The sequence below is a fragment of the Acomys minous genome (genome assembly GCF_964271855.1).
Source record: "Acomys minous genome assembly, chromosome: 14".
In the NCBI taxonomy this organism is placed as follows: Eukaryota; Metazoa; Chordata; class Mammalia; order Rodentia; family Muridae; genus Acomys; species Acomys minous.
In genome coordinates, this window is record NC_140496.1 from 57,490,384 (window position 1) to 57,498,757 (window position 8,374).

Below are 8,374 nucleotides of genomic sequence, written 5' to 3' on the forward strand. Positions count from 1 at the left end.
TCTAGAGCTAGATCCTCTCTCTCTCTCTCTCTCTCTCTCTCTCTCTCTCTCTCTCCATCTAACTGTTTTCTCTTGTCTTGTTCTGTGGTCAAAATCTTCAGAGTAGTATTCAGTAGACATCCTTAACTGTGGTACACTTTTCCTGCTTTCTAATTCTAAAGGCATTGCTTCTAACATTCCTTACTAGAAATAATGTCCAACAGACATAGGGGAGGGGAGGTGAGTAGGGGGGAAGTGGGAGGAAGGGAGGAATGGGAGGATACATGGGATGGGCTAACAACTGAGATGTAATATGAATAAGTTAATTTAAAAAAAGAAAAAGAAATAATGTCCAATATAAATTTGACATAGATAGTCTTCACTGGGGTAAGGCTATTTTCTTTTATTCACAGGATTTACTAATAATCTTTATTATGCAGTGGGTGAGAAATTCTATAAAGCATTTTGAAGATATCAGTTTACTTAATGTAATTTACATGCAGTACGGTTTACACTTTACAGTGCACTGCTCTATATGACGATGGGTTATTGCAAGTAGTGCTGGGCTACCACTTAATCATATAAAAATCATTTCTATTGCCCTAAAAACTTTCTTCCACCCATTTTCAGTGAATCACTTGTACTTTTCTTCCAAGTTAAAAGGTTTATTTTACTAGTACCTAGTCTAGTATTTTCTATAAATGGCTTTATGTATAACTGTATTTGTTGTACTGATTTTTTTTTTCTGGTTTGGACACTGAAGTGATTCTGGCTCATAGGGTATATTTGGGAATATTCTCTCTTATTCCATTTTATAAAATGACTTCTCCAAAATTTTTCAGTATGCTTCAATTTATAAGGATAGGATTGCTACAGTTGTCTACTTCTTCTTGAGTCAGCTTTAAATTCTGGGAAACCTTTTTATCTGTTTTCAAATTTACTGGCATGAATTTGTTTATGATTTATTTTTAATCCTCAACATGTACAATAGTGTTCATTCAATTTTGTCCTTTATTGTTTTTTATTATTGCCAAGGATTTAACTGTTTTAATAGCCTTTTCAAAGACTTTCAAGATCTATACTGTGCATTTGGTTCACATCCCATCGACTTAGAGTCCTATCTTCTTTACTTGTTCTCCAACCCCCTTTGAATGTGGTCTCTTGCTCTGGTCCTTATTTCTTAAATTTACTGCAGTTCAGACTTCATTCCCAAATTAAACATTTAAGATTATAAATTTCCTTTAAAACTCTACTCATGTCCAAACCACCCCACATATTTTGATATGTATTATGGTTATTATTATCAAGATCTGAATACTTGAATATCCAGTGTGATTTATAGCTTGCCAGGGGGTTTGGCTTTGTACGTGTGTGAAGATTTTCCATCTTTTTATTATTCACTTTCATTTAACTGCAGTTTTGTCAGAAAATCTGGCTTTCATGGAGAAAGTTTTAAATTTGTTACAGCTTACTTTACAAGATTATGGTCAGTTTTTGTGAATGTTGAAAAGAAGGTGATATATACGGAGTTGTATATACAATCTATGTTTTAAGTCAAATTCATTAATTGTGTTCTAATAATCGGTAGTATTTATACATGTGATACTATAATGTTTCAAGGAGTTGTACTAAAATTTACTTTAGTAAGAAATTTGTCAATTTAAAATCATATATATACATACATATAGAGTGAGATAAGAGAAAGATAGTCTATATAATTTCTTTGTTTTGCTATTAATACAAGATCAATAATTTGATGTTTGTGCAGCTATTGTAATTTGTCGCCAGGGTGACCCATCCCTTCTTGGAGGACCTCTCTTCTCTCCTAGAGATTAGCAGTCATCTAAGGATGTGCTTTACCCAGGCCTTAGTTATTCTGAGGGAATGGAGTCTTGGACTCCAGTTTCTTAAATGAAATATTAACAATTTCTACCCAGTTATTTGGAATATTTTCCTAAGGAGAGAATGAGGTCAATAGGAGAGCTTTTGTGCTGTGTGTGTGTGTGTGTGTGTGTGTGTGTGTGTGTGTGTGTGTGTGTGTGTGTTTTCTCACAAGAATCTGACTCCATACGTAGCAAAGTTGTGTTACACAGGCATTTGTATGGCCCTGGGTACCACACACTAATTCCTTTTCCAGCAAAATTCCTCTCAAGTTACCAAGCAGTTCTGTAATCTCCTCCCTGGCTTCTAGACCACTCTAGACTCTGTCTCCTTCTGTGTGGGCTCACCATTGCTTCCTTTATTAACAAAATACCCTCCAGTTCCTCTCCTCATATTGTGGCCCATCCCATAGGGACACATGGTGGCTCTCTTTCCTATGCTAATACCTCCTCCTATGTTCTCACCATTCCTACTCTCTCCAGCCTGTGTTTTCTTGGTTGTCTCTTCCTTAAACTCTATGTCCTAATCATTTTCCGCTAAGTTCACAGGCATTATCAATTGAACTCTCTTGACATCATGTAAAGATGACATATTGTAGCGCTTCTTGTGTTAGATTCTTGGTGACTTGGCACTCCTTCTTGCCTCCCTTAAGTTTGCCAGAACTGGTGAGAGTGTCCCTCTCATTAAATTTCATTTCCTTTAGACATTTGAGTGAAATTCTGCCTTCTTCTAAGACTCAATCTCTCACAACAGCAGAGGACATTGGAGTCTATCAGCAAATTTGGCCATTTCAACTCTTAATGTATAAAATATATATAAATGTGCAGGATTCTTGTGGGAATTAAGTGTAAAGAGACAAAGGGCCAGCTCAATAAATTCTATGAATAAGTCTTATATCTTAAAAATGGTATTCTACCTTCTTTGCTGAAAGAGGTCTCTCAAAGGCCACTGCTCACCAAATCCTCATACATGTACTTAGGGAAGTAACCAGGAGAAAACAAAAGCGTGAACTCAGAAACTCAGAGTTAGTGTATTCAGAATGTTAGTGTTAGCCCTATTAGCCTCGTCACACCAGGAAGCTTGGGAGTCTCAGGGAACCTCTTTGGCTGACTCATTAGGGAAAGGTGATCATCCCAGCAGAGTCCATCTGAAACATCTGGAATTGTTTTTGTTGTTCTTTTGTTTTAAAGACAGTTTTACTGAGGTACAACTGACATCCAGTAAACACACACACACACAAACACATAGTGAACAGCTTTATAAGTTCTTACATTCTTCTAAGTGTGATAAAAAACCCTGGTAACATAAAATTCATAATTCTAAGAATTTTTAAGTATATTGTTCAGTGCTGTTAATAAGTATTTTCACATTGGTGTAGGACCAATCACCAGAACTCAGTCTACAGATTAAAATTCTATACTCTTTAAATATCAGCTTCCCAGCTAGAGGCAGTAACACACACCTATAATCCCAGCCCACAGGGAGGTAGAGGTAGGTGGATCTCTATGAGTTCAAGGCCAGCCTGATCTACAGAATGAGTTCCAGGACAGCCAAGGCTACATAGAGAAACCCTGTCTTGAAAAACTAACTAACTAAATAACTAACTATCAACTTTCTGTGTCTTCTTTCCCAAGACCCTGGTGACCACCATTCTACCTTCTCCTGTTATGAAGTTGACTACCCTAAATATATCACATATATGAAATAATATACAAGGCTTCCACTTGAGTCAAGGTTCACTCATACTGTTGTATATGTGAGAATTGTCTTCCATTTCTTTCTGGCTACATGTCATTATGTTGTGTGCATATATCACAGTTTGCTTATGCAGTCATTTGCTGGTGGACACTTGGATTAGTTTCACCTGGTCAGGAGTGGTTGGTTAGAACATCCTGGCCCCACTCTAGCCTGACCTTTGTTAGTAAGATAACATGTACCATCCCGCAGACTCTTCATTCTATTCCTAGTCTCTTGACTGTCTAATAACCAGGTCATTGCAAAGCCTTCTAAGTGTGGTGGTCCTCGGGGACCTTGAGTTCTGTTGTCTTTAGTATGATGTGTTGGCTTTGGGTAACCTTCTCAGATTTCTCTGCTCTCAACTCTAGCATATCTACACTGTCTTCTTTGAAGTTGGGCAACAGCCTAACACTGATGGCCAGCTCTCTGATTAGGGTGTTCTGGATTAATTAATCCCCCTTTCCACTGAGAGTTGGCAGACTCTGTGGTACACCAAGAACAGACATGCAATTTCCTTCTAACCAAAGTGGTATGTGTCTTAGTACATTTCCTTTTAATCAGTAGTGACAGAGTATTTTCTATGGGCTGACATTTCTCATCTAGAGTCATTATGATTCACTCTGGAAAGCTCACTGAAGTTTTATGTTGCTCATAAATGTTTGAGAAGAAACCACTTCATAGGCTAAGATAGGAACTCATGGGCTTGTTAGAGGGATGGTCTATCTCAGCTCTGCTGGTTTGGAAAGAAATATAGTTCAGCCTCAGTGTGAGCACTATTTACTTGCCACTAGGTGATACCAGGTATGAGCCCACACCTCAGGATGCTAATGGCTTCTCCTGCTAGACAGGTTGACCCATGTGTGTCACATGGTCACCTCAAACAAACTTAAGCTGGTTTTGATTTTTAAGTTCTCTGCTTCTTTGTGGCTTATGCCACTCTTTAAGAATCTGAATTCTGTGATAATGGAAGCTTATATAATTCCAAACACAAGAGCACATTTTGTATTTCATTGTCTTTAGTCTACATACTCAAATTACATAACTAAGCATTCAGTTGACCTGCTGTGAACCTATCCCTTGTAGCCTTGGGTGAGGGATGGGGCAAGGGTTTCTGTTTTGGGTTCATAGAGGACACAGATGGCCTGAAGGAAAAAGGACGTTTTTGTGATTAGAGGGAAGAGAAGGAAGAGCTGTGCCCATCCCTCTAGAGACTGGCCTAAACAGGAAGCGATGATGCAGGAGAGGTGAGAGAGAGAACAAAATCTCACTGCATGATTCTAAATGACTTGATTTAGAAACCTCTGAAAAGCTCAGCCCTGATTTAATTGAGGCCAAGACCTTTCACTCAAGAGAGGTCTAATATACAAAGGATGTAGTGAGGCTGCTTTGTCCACTGCTGCAGCTGGCTTAGATTCCTCAGGCAAATTAGTTCCAAAGGATACCCAAGCCCCCCTACATCATGTTATCCTTACATCACTTTCAATATTTGCAGCCCATCATCATCATCTTCCTCCCAAATTAATAATTTACCCTATCTCTCCAGAAGAGAGAGCTTCTCTTTTTCATGTTACAAAGCTTCCATTGATAAACAGAAAATAACCCTGTCTTGTCCACTAAGGGGCAAAATGTGTCTTAATCTTTCTGTTCCTGATTTGGCAGGACCAATAGTGAAGCTAAGGAAAAGCAAAACAGGAATCTTTGCCTAGATGAGATGACTGGTGAAAGAAAACAAGGCAAAGTGTCCCTTTGATGAGCCAAGAAAGCTCAGATTTAAATCGTGCCATAAATTTCTCAGTGCCTCAGCATCATCTAAGTTGAACACATAATTGCAGTTGATCCAGACATGGTTTTACAAACAGTAGTTAGACATGTAATCACAACCCAAGGCCTTGTCTTGGCTGAAACAGGCTGTGGGATTATACACCTTCATCTTCACCCAAAAAGGCCAAAGATCCAGGCAGTGGTTCTCCACCCTCCTAATACTGTGACCCTTTAATACAGTTCTTCATGTTATAGTGACTCCCAACCATAAAACTATTTCATTGCTACTTCATAACTGTAATTTTGCTACTGTTATGAGTCATACTGTAAATCTCTGATGTGCAGGATATCTGATATGTGACCCCTGTCAGGGTCATGACCCACAGGTTGAGAACCACTGACTGGGATCTTTGTTTTGACTCACTGACATTTCCACATGCAGACTAGACTACCTTATTAAAATATTAAATAAGGCATGGGTACATAGCTGAATGGTAGATCACTCATCTAGTATATATAAAGCCCTAGGCTTGATCACCACCAGCACTGCGTGTGCGCACACACACATACACACACACACACTCACACACACACACAGAGAGAGAGAGAGAGAGAGAGAGAGAGAGAGAGAGAGAGAGAGAGAGAGAGATGGGGTGGGGGATGAGACATACAGTTAATAAACTATTAAATTATAAGATTAGAACATATTCTGACACCAATGTTCCTTCAAGATTTAAATAACTTGTGAGGTGTCACTTTTGTTATTTAGTTTAATTCCACCAGTTTTAATTCGACTCTATGGAATAAAGTCATAGCCTTGCATACTTAAGCGTTGACAGTCTTCTGTCGCAAATAATTAGCTGATACTACAGCTAAGCTTCATGAGCACTGACTCTAATTTCATGGCTTGGCTTACCAACCTGGTACTTCCTAAAAGGCATTTGTTAGCAAAATCAAAGACCTTTTCCAGAACACCTGGAGCCATTGCTTGAACACTAGAACTACAATCCAATTAGTGCTTGAAAACCAGAGCTACAATCAGTACACAGAAGCTACAGTCAGCTTCCATAAAACTCAAGTCTGCTCATAGCATTCGTTTTCTTAACAAAAGTCCAAGCTCCTTAATGTGAGGAAGCAGAAGAGCTATGGATCCTTCGAGCAGCACACCAGCTTTATACACTTTGTTCCACAGACTACAGAGAAGCTGAGTTGTTGAGAGACAGTAAGAGAGAGACGTGGTACATTGCTGCCGCATGGCCATGGCATCCTTTCCCTCCAGGTGAATTTGGCTAATGGTTTCTCCTAGGAAACACACTGGCAGCTGAGTCTTCAGACATCCTCTGTTGGGAATGAAGGAGGGAGATTGACTTAGGGAGTGGCCCAAATAGGGCAAATGGTGCTAACCATAAAGAGCCTAGCCTGGCCACATCTCAGACCTGCATCACACTCCCCCTCCTGAGCCTACTTCCTCCTGCAGCACCGTCTCTCCTGGCCCATCTCTACCTCCACATGTAGGATTTACCTCTTGTTGGCTTATTTCTTCTTCCTCAGATCCAGACACATCAGTAAGGATTCCATCGGGATTTGTTCAACTATTAGGAAGTCAGCAATTTCAAACATTCTTTTCATTATATCTCATGGGCCCACATAAATAGTCCTTCACACACTAAAACACATTCCCTTTTGTAGATCTAACTGTGATCAGAATGACTTTTATAACACTTACTGGGCTAAAGCTAGTTTGGATTGAGTTTCTGTCAACTACAAGCAGAATCCAGAAATTTTATTCTTACTTAAACCAGTGTTTGGATGCCTCAACCTGCAGGCTGCCTGCAATAGGGTCTGTGTGTACATGTCCTTTTTGTACTGTTGTCTGAAGAAACGGGAACCTTTATAAAAGTATTGTCAGACAAGGACAACTATTTAAAAATAAGATCAGTTTTGAGCACTTGGTCTCCAAATGCTAATTGGTTCATTGTGTAGGACTCATGCCATTTATATGGCACCAATTAAAAGTATAATTAATTACCTAAGCACAAAATTACTACTTTTTTTTTTATCATGATAGCTTGACTACAAAGCCATGTTGTCCCCAACTAGTGCTCCCATTAGGGTATTATGGTATTAGGGTATTAGGTATTGCAGACATTTCTCACATCTTACTCTTGAGCAACTTTGTAAAAGATATGATGGCCCTTCTCCAGCCAATTCAGCTTTACTTATATAAATAGATACAACCATCAAAGACAGTGGTTGCCAAATGATCCTATATCAGAACCACTTGAAGGCTTAGCAAGCCTCTGGTAGAAGATCCTAAATGACCCATTGGGCGTGTGGGCACAGACTTATGTCTGTGTCCAACCAATTAAGCCTGTTAGGTTTAATAAGCAGGGAGTGATGGGTAAATGGGGGAAACTCTGTGGCCTTAATTCTTCAACTATGCGTTCTTTCCATTAATGTGTGTGCCAAGACAACTCCTCCTGGAACCCAAGAAGCTATAATTTGTGCTTATTCTGCAAAGACTGAAAGTCAGGAGCCCAGGATCTGCCTGTATCCTGCCCTCCATCTCATATTCTCACCTGCCGAATATGGGCATTTGACAGGTGCCAGACGCTGTTCTCACCCCACACCCCTATTTTGTGGGAAGAGACAGAGGGGATATCTCAGGTGGCAGTGTATGAGGAAGCAAGATGGCGGAGTCTTTGCTAAAACATCCATGTTGAACTGAGCGTGTGCCAAAGCTTTGTATCTCCCATCTTCACCTTTTGTACACACGTTCAGTGGCCTTGCTGAGCATGCCCTCAGATGGCCCTCTTAACCTGAACATGCTCAGGAATGTGCCAGCACCCAAAGAACTTTCTCTGTGAGTGTGCATTCACTTCAGGAATGAAATCTTCACACTGCCTTTGTTTTAGGCGGTCATTGCTCTGGAAATAACTCCAGTGCTTTCTTACTGGCTGTAGGTCATGAGTCTCTCTCCATGCCGATCTACTAATGTGCATTTTGGCTTCTTACC